At 46.2% G+C, this 19,749-nt stretch overlaps 1 protein-coding gene across 4 annotated transcripts in view; it reads left to right on the top strand.

The window, feature by feature from the left end:
- The first annotated feature begins 7,270 nt into the window (after positions 1-7,270).
- The window catches only part of LOC144786304 (glycine N-acyltransferase-like protein 3), a 125,425-nt gene continuing 112,946 nt past the window's right edge, over positions 7,271-19,749 (top strand). For 2 of the 4 annotated variants that reach the window (XR_013602220.1, XM_078665332.1), the window contains exon 1: positions 7,271-7,402. The gene's annotated coding sequence lies outside the window, so the exon portion shown is untranslated. Of the gene's footprint in view, positions 7,403-7,581; positions 7,729-19,749 lie in introns of all 4 variants that reach the window. The other 2 variants (XM_078665333.1, XM_078665335.1) reach the window with 2 other exon arrangements.

Genomic DNA, 19,749 nt, shown 5'->3' with positions numbered 1-19,749 from the left:
TAACAGCAACTGTTCTAGGCAGTCCATCACTATAATCCAACAATTATTTGAAAAGACTTTGCCTCAATCTTGTTATTGTGTCAGAGCACGCTATAAAGTCTGAGGTCTCCTGGCGCTTCTGACTAAATTATAAGATGGAGGGGAGGGGGGGCAGAGGGTACTCAGAAGGATCTAGAAAAGAGCAGAGTCTCCAGGTGTTGTCTAGATGTGACGTGCGATGAGATGCACAGGAGTTCACCTAGAAGAGAGTGCCAAAGGGACGGTGCAGGAAAATGAAGCCTGCGTCTTGTCCTACTGAGCCCTGGGACGCAAAGGAGCTTCAGACTAGAACAGAGAGTGTGAGCTGGAGAGGAACAGTGGCTGGAGCACCATGTGTAATGCATAGTGGCATGGGCGTCCCCAGGGGGCAGGGCCGGCTTTAGCGCTGGTGGCACCCAGTGCGACAATGTTAGTTGGCGCCCCCAATGAGCACCTACACCACAGATTCTCGCACTAGCACCCTTTAACAGTGACCAAGTCTCCATAACCACTCTCTATCAGATGCATTGAACTCGTTATATACCGCTACTCATACCATTAAAGTATGTCAGAGCACTTTGCATCACACACACATTACACAGACAATCAATCATGCTTGTGTAAATCAGTGTATAGGAAATGTTACATAAGCCAAAGGACTAAAAGTGTAGGAGTCTCTTGTCATCCATACTGGTAGGCAGTATAGTTTATGAGTGCTTGGTGTGGAGAAGCACAAACTCAGAGTCAAAAAAGAAACAGCATAATTGGGAGTTTCCTTAAATAATAAGAATCCATTTCTACCCAAATGAACCCTTTTTGCAACAATAATCAATGTTCTATACTTAGCAGAGTGTATGCACTTCTATGATGAAAGTTAATACCTCACTATTCTATATCAGGACTTTAAGATATAAATTGCAAGTAACAAAAGGATGGCTCTTTTAAAAGCAGTAACCTGCTGATCTATTTACATTAAATGCACTCTGTAATCTACTTGGAACACGTTCTTTACAGTAGGCACATTAACCCTCTGTACTACCTTCACATAAGTCAAAAACCTCAACTACACAAAATTCTGATCTCTGGCCAGAAAGAACATTAATCACAGGACTTATCTTGACATTTTTGTGAGGCCTGTTAATTGCAGGAGGAAAGAAACGTGCAGCAGGTGCTTTTAAAATGATAATGAAGTTGTAAACACGGAGCCCCAAGGAAGCCAGCACCGGTCGCATCGCCCTAGAGCCGGCCCTGGCAGGTGGGGCAAGGAGGGACGCTCCAGGGGGGGGCAAGCGCCCCTCCTTGCCCCCCCCTGCGGACGCCCATGATCGGAAAAAGAGTAAAGAAACTGATTCAAATTCATTAATGCTAACAACAGTTGTAGAAACATGGAATGAGATTAGGGATTTACAAAATGAAGCAGATGATGAGGAAAAAGATCTGTGGTTAAGATCAGACTGTAGACCACGTGAGGAAGATGGAGTGTGGGTCTATAAAGATGGCAGAGTAGTTTTACCAAATTGCTTGATTGCTGATATGGCCAGATTATATCATGGCCCAGCTCACCTTGGAAGAGATTCCATGATCAGACTTTTTCGTGAAACTTGGTTCAATACAAAATTCAGAACCATTGCAGAGTCTTTTTGTCAAAGGTGTCTGTCATGCCAACAAATGAACCCAAACAGAAAATCAGTTGTGGGTACAGGGATAATTGGTCGAGAGGGTGGTCCCTTTACCAGGTTGCAAATGGATTTCATTGAAATGCCCTTACACAATTGTTTGAAATATGTTCTTGTGATTGTTTGTTTGTTTTCAAGATGGGTGGAAGCTTTCCCTACACGACATTGTGATTCAATCACAGTGGCGAAGCTGTTACTCAGAGAAATCATCCCAAGGTACGGTTTTCCAGTCACTATTGAGAGTGATGGAGGAAGCCATTTTGATAACAAACTGATGAAATTAATATGTGAGGCATTGAGCATTGAGCAGAAAATACACTGTGCATACAGACCAGAGGCATCTGGGGTGGTTGAACAAATTAATGGGACAATTAAAAACAGAATTGGAAAAATGTGTTTGGAAACAGGTGTAAAGTGGATGGATGCTCTTCCACTTGTGTTGATGTCATTAAGAAGTACACCTGATAAGAAAACAGGTTTGAGTCCTCATGAAGTTCTAATGGGAAGAGTCATGAGGCAAGCTTTTGTACCTGTAGGCAAATTATTGAGCATAAATGACAGTGCTATTTTGGATTACTGTAAAAGGTTATCTGACATAGTGACTTCTGTGTCTAATCAGGTGGGAACTGAAGCACAATCAAATGAGAAAGTTCTAACACATGATTTGAGGCCTGGTGATTGGGTCAGAACAAAAGTACATCGGAGAAGAAATTGTCTGGCTCCTAGGTGGCAGAAACCTAGGCAAATAATTCTGGTTACTACAAATGCTGTGAAATGCAGAGGATTGAAAAGGTGGATACATCCTAGTCATACTATTCCAATACCAACTCCAGAAAGTTCTGATGTTGAGAGTGACACTACAGATGATTCTGATTCTGAGGTAGAAGGTGAAACAGATCCAGATTCTGAAGATCGACAAGGGGGTCGACATCTGGGATTTGTACCTGTGAATGGGGAACTGTCAAAGAAAGACCTTGAGATAATTGAAATAGATTCAGGGGAAGAAGAGAATCTATTAAAAGGAAAATCGACTGAGGACTCAGTCAAGAAAATAAATGGAGTGAGTTCCATTGAAGACAGAGAGGCTGAATCAAAAGAAATTTCTGACCAGGAGAGTATCAAAAAGCAGAAGTTAAGCTCTGAAGTAGGGAACAGAAGTCCAGAATCTGGGAAGTTGGAGGTAATTGAGGAGGAAAAGGAAGACGAATTACCGAGTACCAGTGATGGAAGACAAAGCATAGTTCCTGAAGGAGTAAAACTGCCGAATAGAGAAGTTCCTGGGTCAATAATTGAAGTTTCAGACTGCGAAACTGAAGAAAGTGACGTGGATGGTGAAAGTGCAAGTGCCAAGAAAAGATCTTGGAAGTCAGAGACGAATGCTTCAGAACCAAAGAGAAAATTCGTGAGAAAAGCAGATTACTGGCCTGGTGGAAGATTGAGAGTCAGGTTGATCAAAAAACCGAAGGACCAGGTGGAAGAAATCAGTAGTCAAAAGGGTTCTGAAAAGGAAGTTGGAGTTGGAAGAAAAATTGAAGTAGTGACAAGAAAAGGAAAAAGGATTGTAAGGCCGAATCAGAAATACAAATCTCCTGAGTGGACTTATCTAGTAATTCCACCTGTTATTGACATTTATGACAGTAGTCAAGAAGAAGAAGAAATTGAGGAAATCAGTGACAATGATTGAAGTTTAGAATTTAAATTGGATTTTGAGTTTTTAATTTTTGGCATAAGGCTGAAGAAATCTTGTTAGGTGACAAAAGGTCGAAGAAAAGTTGTTTAGTTGAGGAAAACTTACTTGTGACATAAGGTCGAAGAAATACTGTTAGGGTTTTTTTTTTTTTGTTTTTTTTTAAATATATTTTAAAAGGGGGGTGTAAATAAAATTATTTAGTTAGTTTTAAAATAGTTTTTTTTTTTGTTTTAAGGCAATACTAATCAAAGATGCCTTATGTTATGGAGCAGAACACTTCGAGATGTTCCATTTTCAAGAGATGCTGTAAGATGACTCTGGTGTGTTTGCTCATTTTAATTCTGCTCTGGGTAGTTTTAGCTGTTATTATTCCATTTGAGTTTCACAAAGATTTTCACAAAGTTAACATGACAAGCAAAGCTTCAGTTAGTCAAAACAAACATAGTGTAACTGGCAAAGTTATTGATCATCAACCTAACATTCATCAGGATAAATCTATCAGTGATTTTTCAAGCAATACATTCACAAAGCTTTTGAGTGAATATGTCAAGGTAATGGATGCAAAAGACTGCTACGTCTGCGTCAAGTTACCTGCTTCTGTTTCTGAGGGAGTGACATACAATATGCTTCCTCTTACATATGGTGTGACTTGTAGTGTGTTAGCTAGCTTGTTCTATCAAACTGGACGCTTAGAATACTATTACTCAGATTTTGATGAGATTTTCGCTAATTTAAAGATTGAGGGTGCTTTGAATAAGCATAAGAGGGCTAAACAGATGAGGGAATTTTTCCTTGTTACTAATGAACTCACCTATGAGTATGCTTACAAGAATAATTTAACTTGCAAACTAAGTGCTGAAGGGAAAAAGTTTTTGAACCTGGTTGAAGAGAGGAGAGCAATCTATAAGAGAAATGAAATAGTCAAGCAGACTAAGTCTAAGTTCTGGCAGAAAGAGGATAAGAAGCTTAATAGCAAAATGCTTGAAAATGTTGCAATTCACATAGACAAACCAGTTAGTGGTAAGCTTTGCATTTGAAGAGACAATACACTTTTTGATAATTACTTTGTGGGTGCAAGCAATTGTGAGGATACTTATCAGATCTTGGGAGGTTGGGGATTTAAAGGTGGAAAAGATCCAATCTTTCCTGGGATTTATTTTGTCTGTGGTGATAAGGCTTACTATAACCTTCCTGACCATTGGTATGGAACTTGTTATGTTGGGATTGTTTTTCCAAAAGTGTTCCATGTTGACAGGGATTCGGAAGGATTGTTTAAAATTCACAATTATGTAAATAGGGCTAAAAGAGAAACTTTCACAGAAGTGTTGGGAGATATTTTTCAAGCAGTGATACCTTTTGTGGGTATAACCTTAAATGCAGGGAGAATCAGAAAATTGTCCACAATTGTTGACAGATTATCAACAGATACAGCTGATGGTTTCCAATTAGTGAACGTTGAGGTCATTGCAATCAGATCCATGGTGATTCAAGATCGCCTTGCTTTAGACATAATTCTAGCAAAAGAGGGAGGAGTCTGTGGCATTTTGCATGTGCAACATTGTTGCACATATATACCTGATGAGAGTAAGAACATTGAGATGTACATTAAAAACATTACAGAGATGCATTCAGAGATAATTCCATTAGAAGAAGAAGACTTTACAGAAAAACTTTCAAAAAGATTCCAAGCGATTAAAAACTGGTTCCATGGTATTGGAAGTTCAGTCCTTGGCAAGATTTTGGCACCTTTGATTGTGATAATATTTATTTTCATTTTGACAAAAATTGGTTGTTTATTGCACAAGAGAAAGAAACAAATGAGAGAAAAGAGAAGAATTTATAAACTCAAAAAGGAAGAGGAGAGGGAGATTGAGTTACAAGAATTACATAGATCTCGTTACGACAATTGCAAAGATTATGCAGAAACAGGGTTTTAGAAATACTGACACAAATGAATTTGAATCATTTTTCTAAGGGGACTAAATTTCTAAATTTTGGGTGGTGGTGTGGTGATTTGTTAATCACCAGATGAGGGAGTTGATGGAGCGAGATAAAAAACAGAGTTCTGTTTGAACTCGTGAAGTCATACTTCCATAACATAAATAATAATATTAATGATTTGTGAGATGTTTTTGCTAACACAACCTAGATTAAACTCATTACATGGGGACGGTAACATGTGTGCTCATAAACGTGCATAAACGTTGCATCTTTTGTTCGTGCAAAATAATAAAATAATTTGTCGTTTTTGTTTCTGTCATCACTAACTGCAGCAAATATAAAAGTTGCATGTGCTTATTTTGCTTTCCTTGTCTATGTGATGTCATTTCTACTATTCTAGGTGCACATAAGGTTTCATGGATTCATGAAGACTGGTAGATATAAAATGCTGCTTATATGTTGCTTGGTGCTAGGTAACATTAGACTAATTGGGTGGGTTAATCAATTAGTAAACAAAGGGTGGATACAGAATAAATGACATTTCTTACATTAATACTTTTCTTGTGTTTGTTTTATACTAGAAAAATAAGTTGCCTGCTTTTGGGCCTAGTTTGCTCGAGTTTGCTAAAAGATGAATTTTACTTCTGCAAGAATCACGAGATGTCCATTTTGAAAAAACTGTTCGTCAAAGTCGCATTCACTGAACAAGGTTAACGTGCTGTCATCATTCTGTCGGACGTGGCCAAGGTCAGAAACCGGTAGAAAAGTATAATTTTCACTAACTTGGCATCCGCGGAAGTGCAATGGAGTCAGCGAGAACTTTTTCGCTAAAATTGTTGCAACCTAAGGAAGTCTTGGAACACGTACCAGAAAAGACAATGGTCCTAAAGAATATGACCTAATGGAACTTTTGAAATGTGGGTGACATGTCACTTGTCACTCTCTGACCAATTGGACGTCGTGGTTTGCAGAAAACTTTCCTTTACTTAGATTAGCTAGCATAGAAAGGTATAAAAAGTCCATGCCCTGGGGATGGGCTGGCTGCTGCTTTCTGACTTTCTGATGAGGGTGATGTGCTGATGGACATTGTGTGGAGCACGTAAGAATCCTCAAAGAACTTTACTTTATTTTCATTTACTTTAGCTAAGTTAGGGACTTAGGATTTAGAAATGCTAAACTTATATTTCTTTGCTTAAACTACATTTTCTCATGATACTTTTCATTCATGCTTGCTTTAATGCTAATAAAATTACATTTATGAAACTATATTTTGAATTATCTACAATTAGTTAATAAAATCTTAATTTTGAAATACAAGCTGGTCTTGGTTATTCAGAAGCTCAGGTTATTATTAGCTAGATGTCATCGCCATGGTGGTCATTTAAATAGTTAGGATTTGTACATATGTTGTTTTCATCTACCGCGGATGTATATAGATGTATATAATTTGTAAATAAGGTATATAGGTTTAATTTGACCACCTGATTCAGTAGGCCAAAATATGTCATATTTGGTTAATGGGTCCATGAGTTAGAGTGGTGTATTAAGAAGTAGGTTATAGAGTTAGGTAACGTTGGTTATGATATATTTCCTATAGGCCGCTGGATCACACCCAACCCCCCTCCCCCTCCTGTTGTGTTCCCTTCCTGGATGACAGCAGGAGTGCGTCTTCTACCACCCCTGGCGCGATGATGACGTCAGGGTGGCACATTCTTTCATAACATTCAATTTTTACATGAAACTCAGTTTAAGTAAACCCATAAACTATTGGTGTCATTTGATTTTAACAGCCAGGCATCGATCACGGAGCCTCTGGTGCAAAGAGCTGTAGCTCGCCCACTGTGGACTCTCCATCCCACTACTGCATCACTCTAGACCAGCACGGAAGCACTTCCGGGTTAGCCTTGCGTCACCTCTTCACAGCAGAGGCACGCAGGACTGTTCCCCACGTAGCGCTTGCGCAATGGACTCTTTCACAATGACTCAAAGGCCAGAGATAAGAAATTGAGAGATGCCAAAATCCACACAACTGCCGTACGACAAGAACGTGAGCATTTCTCCAAGGCATATCCAGAAGGTAAATGGCTTATTCAAATGTTTAATTGCTATTTTCACCTCACTTTTTTTTAAATGGTTCCATATAATGAAGCCATCTCATTCCTTAATGCAAAGTATTCATCCTTTTTCATGTATGTGTAATTGCTTCGAGAACTGTTCGTTCCTTCTTCTGAGATCTATCCTTATTTCCCTTTCCAGCCCCTCTCTTCTCACTGCCAGTCTCTGCTCCTACATCCCCAACGAGGGGTCTCTGCTGATGGGCCCTTGCGCACAATGCTTCTCCAGTCCACTTCTGCAGTGCAACATAACCCCTTTTCAATAGTTTCATCTGCAGGAGTGGCTTCGGTAACAGCACATGCCTTTGTTATACGGAATATATTTAATAAAATGATCGTATATGGTATTTTGTCTTGACGTTGTGTTTTTAACTCTTTCCACAATGAATAATTACCGAATGCGATGTCGTTTTTAGAGGCACGACCTTTAACCTTAGCCACAAACATACCACATCACAGATAAAGGACAATGCCTGACAATGTTATGTTTCAGGTATTTTGAATGGTGTTCATGTCAGCCTTAGGAGAATCCTGTCGCGCAAGGCTGGTGTCTCTTGAGCTTATTGGAAAATTCAGGTTTTTAGGGTATATTTATGAGGTTTTTCCATCGCCCTTGTACCGTGCATGTCGAATTTATCAAGCCACACAAAGATACCTTGTGCAGCTTTGCAACGCTTCAGAACTCCAGAGTAAGGTAATAAGGCAAATGCAGGACAAATTGTGTTACTCTGTCCCAGGGAGGAGCTCCATGGGTTGAGCGTGGGTGTTTCCAAGAATCGACTCATGGATGTTGATGCATTTCCAGATTTACCAACATTAGTAAACCTGTAAATGCATCAAAATGCTCCCTCTCACCAGGGGAGGCAAAACAACGAGAAATATCTTTATTTCTACTTGTTACTTCATTTTTTTATGTGTGCTGCATCTACAGGTCTAAACTGCGGTGGCATGGTGAGCAAAGGAATGATAGATTAAACGCAGATCTCTTGACACGGGGTGAATGTTTTGATCTGTTCTGCATTCCGGCCATCAATTGTGCGTCTTTTGCTGCATCTACTTAAGCCTTCAATGAAAAGAATACCTTAAACCAATCTTTCTCTGCAATTAGCCCTGAAATCTGGAAATCTCTCTCTTCCTAGATCAGATGCAACCCATCCACACCCATCTCCAGGAAAGAAGTAAAAATTATTCTATCCAACACCATTCTGAAACCTATTTGACTTTGCTTATACCAGTTCTTATGATTGACAATATGCTCTTAACTCTCGGCTTACTATTTGTTTATGTTAAAAAAAATGCTCAGTTTTTATTCTTGGATGAGCACTTGTTCACACTGTATACAACTCTAAATAAAGAAGAAACTGCATCAGGGAATTGTTTTTGTGCAGGGAGGTATCCCTTCATGCACAAAACAATGTCACTTACAATGCAGGCACCCAATGCAGTCACCCTTGCACCATGGACCAAGGGTGCCTGAGTTGGCGTTGGGCAACACACTGTGCTGGGAATGACTGGAATGCCCTGTATATTGTTAAGTACAGTGCAATCCTGCCCTTTTTCCTACGTCATAGTGCAGCACAGCAATGTGATTTGCTGCAGTGCTTGAATTGTCAAATATACAGAACTTTAGGATGGTGCTGGTGACTGATGGTGAGGATGAGATTGTTTCAGGCTTTAGTGCAGGGTCGGAAAAGGCCTGGCTTCCGTCTCAGGCTTGGTGGATCTAGAGGCGTGGATAGAGATGTTTTGCCAGTGTGTGAAACTGAATGTGGCTGTTGAGGTTTGCTGAGCCTTAGTTGTGAATGTTGTAGGTGTGCCTTAGTTGTGAATGTTGTAGGTGTGTGTGAGGGGTTTGAAGAGGGTGCGTTTGTGGACTGGGAGCCAGTGGAGGTCCATGAGGTTTCTCGATATGTGTGGGGTTTGGTATCATGAGTGAATCTTGTAGCTGCATTCTGTACAACTTTCAGCCTCTTGGTGAGTCTGGCAGTCATGCAGATGTAGAGGGTATTTCCATAGCCCAGTCTACTGGTGATGAGAGCTTGCGTGATGGATCTTATGTTGTTCTGCAGGAGCCACTTGATGACTTTTTTGACTCGTTTCAGAGTGTAGAATCAGATGAATGTGATCTTGTTAACTTGATTGATTACCGAAATGTGCTTGTCAATCACGATTCATAGGTTCCCAACTGTGATGAATGGGTGTGGAGTTGGTCCTAGCTCTGTGACCCTTAACCAGAGGGAGGTGTCTTTCCCTAAAATGGCAAATTCCGTTTTATTACTGTGGAGTTTCAAGCAGTTGATTCTCTACTAGTCCGTGACCTCAGACATGGAGCAAATGAAGATCGTTTGGGTGTTCAATATTTCCGTAGTTAGGGGGAGAATGGGCTGGGTTTTGTCAGCATATGAGCAACACCAATTAGCACTCTCCTGGCTTTGTATATCTCAACTAGCATTTTGTGTTTTGGTTGTGCCACAAAAGTTGTGCAATCATCAGTGGTGGCTGATGTACTTGGAAAGCGGTGAGCCGAAGGAAAATGCCTTTGATTCCAGTTACTGAGTTAAGGGATTCACTGGGTCTCTCTTCTAGAAAAAAATATAGACAATCATTGCATTTTTTGGCAATATTTGTCATAAATCATCCAAAAAGAAGGTGTACTCAAGAATTAATAATGGAGGCTGCAGTCGGACGGGGAGAGTCAGTAAATTAAGATTGGACAGCCAAGCCAAAGTCCAATCAGAGGTCTAACTTTGTCTTATATGCAAAAATTACAAGCTGAGCCATCACAATAACCAAATAAAAAAAAACACAATAATGGCGTTTAAAACATGATAAATGTGTAAACATTGAGTACATTTGTAGTACATTAGGGGCCAGCTGTACAACGAATCAGTGTAAATAACTTTGTTGGTTGCATCGCAAGAAATTCAAAACATTCTAACGCGCTTAATGTGTGCACCTACATTAGAAATATTTTAATTCCATGTGCTCCTATATGAACATCTCTGCTGGCACATGTATTTTAAAATAAATAAAAGAGACGAGTATTGCACTTAATTCATGGAAGAACAGAACTCTTGTGTTTTTGAGCACATAGTAATGTTTCTCTGCGTTTCAACGGGGTCTGCATTTACAGCCGTCTGCATTGATTAAACTGATCACAGGGTGCAGTTGGGAATCAAACTTTCTCCATCAGAAGAGCGAAACCACTATTGAATCCACAAGGGTGGGAGCCCGATTACCCTCTGTGTCTGGAGGAACTGTGTGAAGAAGGAGACATTACCAAATCCGTAACTGCATGCAATATTTTCACAGCCACAACAGGAATAGAAATATGTTTATTTCCCAGTCTACACAATGCAAATCCACGCTCCCTCGCTCAAAGACAAAGACCGCCATCCAGAGGCACACAAAGCAGTTGCAAAGAGCATTCCCTAATCTCCTGCACGAGTGCACCAACTCTCCATTTCTTTCCTAAATATCACCAACACAATAAAGCAAGCACAAGCGCAATAAAATACAGTGGGGTATATTCACAAGAACGTGCGCCAAACATCACCAGAAAATGCCAACGCACCTTTACACATCGTAGCCGATCGCGGGAAAATAACCCTGTGTTAATGTGGAATTCACAACAAGGCAGCAACATGCGATAGTCTGCCTAAACTGCGGCCAATGTCTGCGATGCAACCACCTTGACGGAGATAAAAACACAAACCACAACACAAAAGAAGTGCAAAGAGCCCATCCGCTATGAGGAAAGCAGAGATAAGCACCGCCAGGCCCGCGACACACACAGCAGGCAAGCCCAACAAAAGCCTGAAAAGAAGAGACAAACCAAACAGAAAACATCAGCCAAGCACAATGGAGGCAACCCGAGACAGCATACAACCCCACAAGCCCCATGGGCAAGAAAACATTGTACATTGCAGGCCATCTTGCACAAGGTGAATGCAGCCTGAGAGCGGAGGTGGACAATGGAAGAAAACCAGAACATCTGGAATGATGCAAAACGCACAAACAATCAGAAAAGCGCCGACAACAAGAAGGCAGCAATGCACATCGGAGGTGGGAGGCCAGCGTCACACCAGGAGCTGGATGACATCACATCAGTCTGGAGACGGTGGCAAGACCCGGGGTCCGGAAACTGCCCAAAACAACAGACACAACAGCAACAGGGAGAGGAACCAGCAGGGACTGGGGGATGGGGGAGATGGGTACAATGGCACACATGCACAATTAAGCACAGCACTACTGCAGACAAACCATGCCCAAGAGTAACAACACGAACCAAGAGCACAAGTCACACAACCCGGCAACATCACACCCCTGAACAGGCACAGAAGTGAAAACCATACTGCCTGAAAGTGAGAAGGGTGAGCCAAATCAGTGCTGAAGGGACATCTCACACACAATGCAGCATACACACATAGGAAGCAGAGCACCCCAACCTTGAACACAATGTGGCACAAACACCAACATTTGTACAACCTAACACAGGACACAACTGCACCCGCCTGGTGCCGGTAAATGGCCAAACGCATCTGGCTAAGCAGGAAACAGGCACATGGCAATACACACCCACAGTCCTGATGGGGTAGCAATGCATGTATGGCAGGGAACCAGAGAGTCTGTGACACACACATTGGCATACAAATCAAGACACAACACAGTCGGAAAGAAGTGAAAGAGTGGATACTTTATCAACAAGTGTGAGTCAGTATGGCCGAGAGAAATGCCATGATATGCAGACCAATGCAGCAGCAAGTCTGAACGAAGAACGCAGGAAAACGCATGTAGCCACCTCGGTTGAGTCCATCACCAACACAAGTCAGTGCCAACCCGCGTTGGTTGTCCGCGCATAGAGCATGAGACCAGGCTAATGCCACCATGTCCACTGTCACCTTGGGAAATGTGACCAGATCCCCAACATGCAACCTGTGTAATGGGTCACATCCAGTTGTGGCTGCAGGTACCTTGTCATTCGTCCATAAACGCGAGTGCAGTTGCATAGGCCAACATCTCCAATGAGCGATCGTCGTCCACCACATCTGACATGTCTTCGACGTAATCCATCAGCTGACCAAGACAGATGTGCTGACTCCAACCACTGGGTCAATGTGCACCAAAGCCCATTAAGGTAGTGGCTCAATATGCTCACTGCACACGAGGACTCGTGCAGTCTCCCAGGTCAAGTGTCCAGCCTGCATGCCAAACATCCATGCATGCCATAAACGGGCATCATGGCGACACGCCTGGCCTTGGGCCAACAGGGGGCACACACACACACGTCGTAATCCAGGTCATCTACCATTATGTTTGAGTGGCAGACATCCATGGGCCCCTCGAATATGCATGAGCGACACTGCAACGCAGGCTGAACGCAGGTGATGTCCGCAAGGTGGAAGCTCAGCAGGTAACTGATCAGCAAGACTGCCAAACGGCAGTGCCCCCAGTACATGCAGCAGATGTGCACAGTACAGGTCCACATGACTGGATCCGAGCATATGTCCAGGATGTTCTGTCATTGCCTCAATGGCTCTGCTAGAAGTGGGACTGGCTTGCCCAGCGCCAGTCCTGTGGATGAAATGTCACAGCTCGGTGCAGTGAGCAGTGTCTGTGTGCAATGGGTGCAGGCCTGCGGTGGGGTGGGAGTACATGTGAATTGCATTTCACTCATGCCAACTACGACCAAGCACTACTGCGTGTGGGATGTGTACACATTGCTCTCACTTCAGGCAGTGCATAGAGTGAGAGTCGCAAGTAAATGCAATTGTATCTCTCAGGGGGTGCTGGCCACATGTCAGTTCCTGCTTGGAGCTGCTGATGTGCTACTGCCTGATAGTTCACACAAAAGACCTTTCATCCCTACAGTAACTTCACCATCTGCATGCATACAGGAGATGCACAGGGACTGGCGTGGTGTGTGGTGGGATATCTGCGACAGTGGGAACGCCGTGACGTTGGCCTGTGAAGGTGTGCGGCCACATGAGTGTAGGCCAATGGAACAGACATGGATGGCTGGGATTGCGCTGCAAATGAGGCCAGGCCACTGACTCATGCATCCGCAGGGCTGATACACATAACACCTGGCATGCATGTGCCAAGACCCTGAGCGGTTTTGCGCTCCTACATGTCCCCGTACGTGCGGGCCCGCCCTCCTGGTGCATGCTACATTGCAACATCGACTACTGTGGCCCTGGTGGCGACTACACCACAAATAGAGACACACATATCGTACTTCCTGCCCAAGGCCCGGTCCGAGCCACGCCCTGCTCCCCCTGATGAATCAGCACACCCCTGCGCTGACCTGACGTAGGCTGGACCAGTATATGCCGCTTGTGCATGCAGGGGGGTGCGTGCGAAGCTACATTTCCAGGGTCACTGCCAACGCTGAGGTGACATGGCAACATCCGCTGAAGACAGCACACTGTGATGTTGCAGGGCCCATGCCCATCATGCTGACACAGTGACCATATGGACACACTTGCTCAGATGGTGTGAATGGCAACAGGCACATGTGCACAGCCACATGTATTTGCAAGCACACATACTGACTGATACCTGTGTTGGATGTGTGTGGGATGTGTGCACACCAGCTGGCAAGGGCTGGTTGGTGCAGTCGGAAATTGACAACAGTGTACATCGCAAAAGACGCAACCATTCAACCATAAAGGTCCCATGACTTGTGCTGCACAGAGTTCGTGGCCCTGGATGCACATCGGTCTGCATAGGCCTACCGCCACGGGACGCTAATTTGCGGGGAACTGGGGCAGGGTCACGAGTGCAGAGCAGGTTTCCGTAGATGTTAAAGGAGCGTGTGATGGTGTCTCAGTGGACAGTGGAAGGTGTGCCCCAAGGCATGATGCAGAAGGTAGGATCACGCTGAAACAGTCACTATGGTGGAGATTAATGGAACAGAAACATGTCGGGCACCAAGTCCGGTCCAGCAAAATGAAGATGCAGGAAACCACCAGGCCATGGACTCAGACACCACCAAGGTCCAACCAGATAGTGCACATTGAGCACAGAGTTAGTGGCACCAGTGCTGTTAGGCGATGAGGCTGGTCCAATGGTGTTGCCTCCGCCAAATCTTACCAAAAACACAATGTCAATTGTGTGACCTACTGGACCACAGGTTAGGCCTGAGGCAGTGGTCAGCACAGGCCATTCACTGAGAGTCGCCGGCTTAGGTTGGATGGCCTCACCGGCCTGCGTAGTTGCGGTTCAGTGGCACCACGGGACGCAGACTTGCAGTGAACAGGGTTTATGGCACCAGGTCAGTCGTTGATAGTGTTCTATCACCTCCATGACTCTGATACGGCTTTTGTCCAGACTGTGCCGCATCTTCGTCTTACTCCTCTCCGTGCATTCACTGGTGTGGACTCTGCCATTCATGATTTGCGACTATGTCCTGGATGTGGGACCTACTGGTCCGCAGGATAGGCCTGAACCCTCATCCACGTGTGGCCAGCTGGCATTGAACAGGGTTAGTGTCACCTCGTGTGGCCGGATGGCATTGAACAGGGTTAGTGGCACCATGTGTGACCGGCTGGTGTTGAACAGGGTTAGTGGAACCTTGTGTGGCCAGCTGGCGTTGAACAGGGTTAGTAGAACTTCCTGTGGCTGGCTGGCATGGAACAGGGTTAGTGGCACCTCGTGTGGCTGGCTGGCATTGAACAGGGTTTGTGGGACTTCATGTCACAGGCCTGCCATTTGGAATTATGCCGCTCGAGTGAGGAGTTTGTACTGTTTGCCTGCTTTGCTCGCCACAGGAGTGGTTGGGAGCCTACGCCCAGCTGGGGGATTATTAATTCCTAGACCGGCCGCAGCGGAGGTGAGAGGCGCAGGCGAGCGGGACTGCGAGGACCAGCAGTCCATTTGTCATCGCCAGCTGGTTCCTCTTCCCGCCGCGCCTCGCGCCCCCTCCCAGTGACACGCCCTCCCTGCCTGGAAGTGCTCTTTACTCCTCGCGGCCCCCGCTCCGCGGGAGCCGCTCGAGTGAGGAGTTTGTACTGTTTGCCTGCTTTGCTCGCCACAGGAGTGGTTGGGAGCCTACGCCCAGCTGGGGGATTATTAATTCCTAGACCGGCCGCAGCGGAGGTGAGAGGCGCAGGCGAGCGGGACTGCGAGGACCAGCAGTCCATTTGTCATCGCCAGCTGGTTCCTCTTCCCGCCGCGCCTCGCGCCCCCTCCCAGTGACACGCCCCCCTGACTGGAAGTGCTCTTTACTCCTCGCGGCCCCCGCTCCGCGGGAGCCGCTCGAGTGAGGAGTTTGTACTGTTTGCCTGCTTTGCTCGCCACAGGAGTGGTTGGGAGCCTACGCCCAGCTGGGGGATTATTAATTCCTAGACCGGCCGCAGCGGAGGTGAGAGGCGCAGGCGAGCGGGACTGCGAGGACCAGCAGTCCATTTGTCATCGCCAGCTGGTTCCTCTTCCCGCCGCGCCTCGCGCCCCCTCCCAGTGACACGCCCCATTGTCATACTTAGGAGAACCTCCTCACGCGCGCAGCGGGACGCGGGCGGGGCGGTCACCGGGGCGAAGACCGGGCAAAGAGCGGGCCGTTTTAGGCCGTTACAGGCCGGTAGAGACCGGACCGGGCCCCCTCTCTAACGCCCCCGCTAAACTGCCCCATTATTCACCCCAGCATGACGTCCAGAGCCTTAAGGAGTAAGTCTGTACAACAAGGCGCAAGTACTTTGGAAAAAATTTTCCCCAAGGCGAGCTCCCAAATTAGTAAGTGTCATTCATCCATGGACTCTCACCTTGAGATGGGTCCTGAAAGTGTGTTCTTGGACCTTGGGGAATCTGCCTCAAATGATGTTAGTACACCCATCACTATGGACGCTACCCATATGTCATTACTGGATAGCATTGACCAGACTATTGAGTCGGTCCTTCGGCAGCTAAGAACTCCTGTAACGCAGAGGGATCAAGATTCCTCACGGCCATCGGGGACTTTTGACCATTCTGCTGTTCTGGACAACATGGGATCAAATACGCCTGAAGCGGGTCAAGCGGTCCTGTTAACAGACCCTGTAGATAGTGGGGTGGTACAGCCTTTAAAAAGGAAAAGGCCTGGGGAAATAAAGAGGGCAAAAAGGGCAAAAATTGATGTAACTGAATCTTCCCTCGATGAAAGTACAGATATTTCGGTCTCCCCAGAGCTTATTCTTTCTGGGTCTGGGTCGGATCTTGTGGCCTCGCCAGCTCCTGCGTTATCACCAGCGGCGGCGGGTCCATTTATCTTTGGTGGGGTATCTTTCAATAACACAGATATAGTAATTAATTCGCTTACAGCTATTATTAAGAATCTGTTAACCCCCATCTCAGCTAGACTAGAGGCTATAGAGAATCTACTTCAGTCCCGGGAAAATAACCATACTAGGAAAAGCCCTGGCATAGCTATGAACGCTCCTATAGCTACTGGGGAACCACCTGGGAATAGTCCACTTCCTTCCACATTGCCCCAGGTCTCCAGTAGGGCATTGCTGAGTGCAAATGGTGCGTCTGCTTCCCAGACGCGCACTTTGTCACCTCTAGCACCTAGGCCCCCTGTTCCGGCCCCCAGGAGATCCAAGTTACCCCCTGCGCCGCAATCCGCGCCGCAGTCAAGGGCGACAGTGGGCCCTATAAATGCCCCGAGCGATGGTCTTGCCCCCCCTCTGATAGGCGCAGGGTGGTCAACCTGCCCCCAGAAGCTGTTCCATATACGGCAATCATGGTGGGAGTTCCTGAGCTAACTGGTGGTGTTAGGGAGTCTCAAGACTCCCTACGCAATAAGGTTATAAGCTGGCTCAGCATTAATAGACCGCTGCCTCCAAACCTGAAGGGTGAGGTTCTGATGGTAAGGAGGATTCCATGGATTGGCCCTACTATAAAGAACAGGTCAGGGGATTGTATCGTCCTAAGTTTCAAGAGCCCACACGTTGCAAACTATATCTGCAACTGGCTTGTAAGGCCTGATAAGTCCAAAATAGAACTTGTACCCCTCTCATATTTCTATCCTAGTGGTAGTAACACGGTGGGAGGGAGTGAGAAGGGGTGGACTAGGGTGGGTTTTGCTGTAGATGGCTCCCGCTACAGACCAAGGCACTCCCTACTAACTGCCCAGCCAAACTTCATCCATCACAACAGGTTTTCCTGTTTGGATCAGGTCGATTGACCACAAACCAGGGCAATCCTGTCTGGTCCTGGGAAGATGGTGGTTGACGTGCAAAGATGTGTGGGACCGGGTATAGTCCCTATGTTGGAACTAACCCGGCTGCACACCGCTAATGAGCGAGGGGCTGACACGGACGACAATCTGTGCCAACTGGGACCCTCACCTAACATCGGGTCTGCCCATATTCTGCAAACAGGGGCAGCGGAGCGGGCCGGGCCTGCCGCCATCGCGGTCAGCGGAAATGGTTCCCTAGACGCTGGTTCACCCATGGTCACTCCGCAACCTCCTACTGGAGCCCAGGGCACCCTGCCACTTGATCCAGGTTTGAGAATTCTCTCCTGGAATGTGGCAGGAATCGCGAACAAGGAAGGCTCTCCTGAATGGGATTGCCTGGTAGGTGGATGCGATATACTCCTCTTTCAGGAGACTTGGGCGAGGGTCACTCAGTCCAGGAGAGGGTTTGAAGTATTCGAAATCCCTGCCAAATGGGCTGGGAGGGGGAGGCCATCAGGTGGCTTGGCAATCTGGATTGCGAGTCACACTGGGTGCCAGGCGGAGCAGGTTTACACGTGTTCGCAGGACATCCAGTGTGTGCGGCTCACATGGCCTGGTAAAACTCCGTGGGCCATTGTCAACGTCTACTCGCATCCAGTGGCCTCGCCAAACGAATCACCAACCCTAAATGATTTGGCCTCCTTCTTGGGCCAACTTCCGGGTGACCTCAAGGTGGTGCTTGGAGGAGACTTCAATTGCCACTTTGAACCCCTGGAAGGTCTACTGGATGGTGTCCTTACGGCCGAGGATGACCACTGGGGGGTTCCACCCTCATCTTCTCCTCACCCTAAAGCCTGGTCCCCTCTAGCGTTACAACTCATGTCCCTTACCCTGAATTGCGCACTGAGGGCGTGTAATGGTCGTACCCCTTCCGATACCCCCTCAGTGTGTACTTTCAACAGGAGGGGCCATGAGTCGAGGCTAGATTACATCATGGTGGACATCACACTCTGGCCTAAAGTGCTTGACTTCAGGGTAATTAAGAGGTCAGACAGCGATCATAATGCCCTTTGCCTAAATATCCTGTGCCCCCTGCCCATGACGGACCCATCCCCAGTTGGCCAAGGGGAAGATCTGGGGGTTTTGTCCCTCACTACAAACAGGCGCCGGGTCAAGTGGGGAAAGTTGGTGAGCTCGGAAGAGTTCATCAAGAAATTATATGAGCTGGCACTCCCCAGCTTCATGGAGGTGGATGCTCTCCTGAATGAACTAAGAACCCCAGATTACTATGAGAAACTGGGAAACATTCACCAGGATTTAGTGAGGGATTTGGCCGAGGTATTCCATCCGGAGGTCCCAATCCGAAAGAAAAGGACCCTTGTTCCCTCCTGGTACACCTCAGACTGCAGGGCAGCAAAATCTGAGCTCATTGCAGCAATAAAAGAGGGGTCAGATAAGGCCAATGTACGTGACCTTAGGAAGCACTATAAATCAGTGCTGGCGACTGCAAGGACCGAGTGGGACTGGAATCATTGGCAGGATCTTCATGATGCCCTAAAAGTCAGGGACTCCCGGAAATTCTGGGCCCTAGTAAACAATGGGACAGGGGAATTCAGTAAAGCGATCGAGCCCAATATAGCCCCCGCGGTCTGGGAGGCCCACTTTGGGGCTCTTTACCAAGATTCTAGTTCCTGCCCGGACGCAGAGCTGCAACTGCCCTTGGGTACTCAGGAGTTTGGAATGGAACTATCCCTGGGGGAAGTGGAACTTGCCCTAGAACGCTTAGCAGTGGGGAAGGCACCAGGCCTGGATAGGTTACCCGGGGATCTATTTAGGCACCACCCGGACATCTGGGGACCATACCTTCTCATTCTCTTCAATGCCATTCTTGGAGGTATGGCGATCCCTGGGGCGTGGTTGGGGGCAGAGATTGTACCCATCCATAAGAAGGGTTCTACTCTGCTCCCCTCCAATTACAGGCCTATAAGCCTTATAGATGTGCCCCAAAAGCTCTTTGCGCGCCTCATCTTGGACCACCTCCTAGACTGGGTCGAGGACAATGACATCATGAGCCCCCTCCAGGCTGGCTTCAGGAAGAACACGTCGACCATGGACCAAATTTTTCGCCTCCTTCTCCTGTATTGGAAGACGGTC

The sequence above is a fragment of the Lissotriton helveticus genome, chromosome 1_1 (assembly GCF_964261635.1).
Source record: "Lissotriton helveticus chromosome 1_1, aLisHel1.1, whole genome shotgun sequence".
NCBI lineage: Eukaryota > Metazoa > Chordata > Amphibia > Caudata > Salamandridae > Lissotriton > Lissotriton helveticus.
This window is presented reverse-complemented; position numbering and strand designations above follow the sequence as displayed.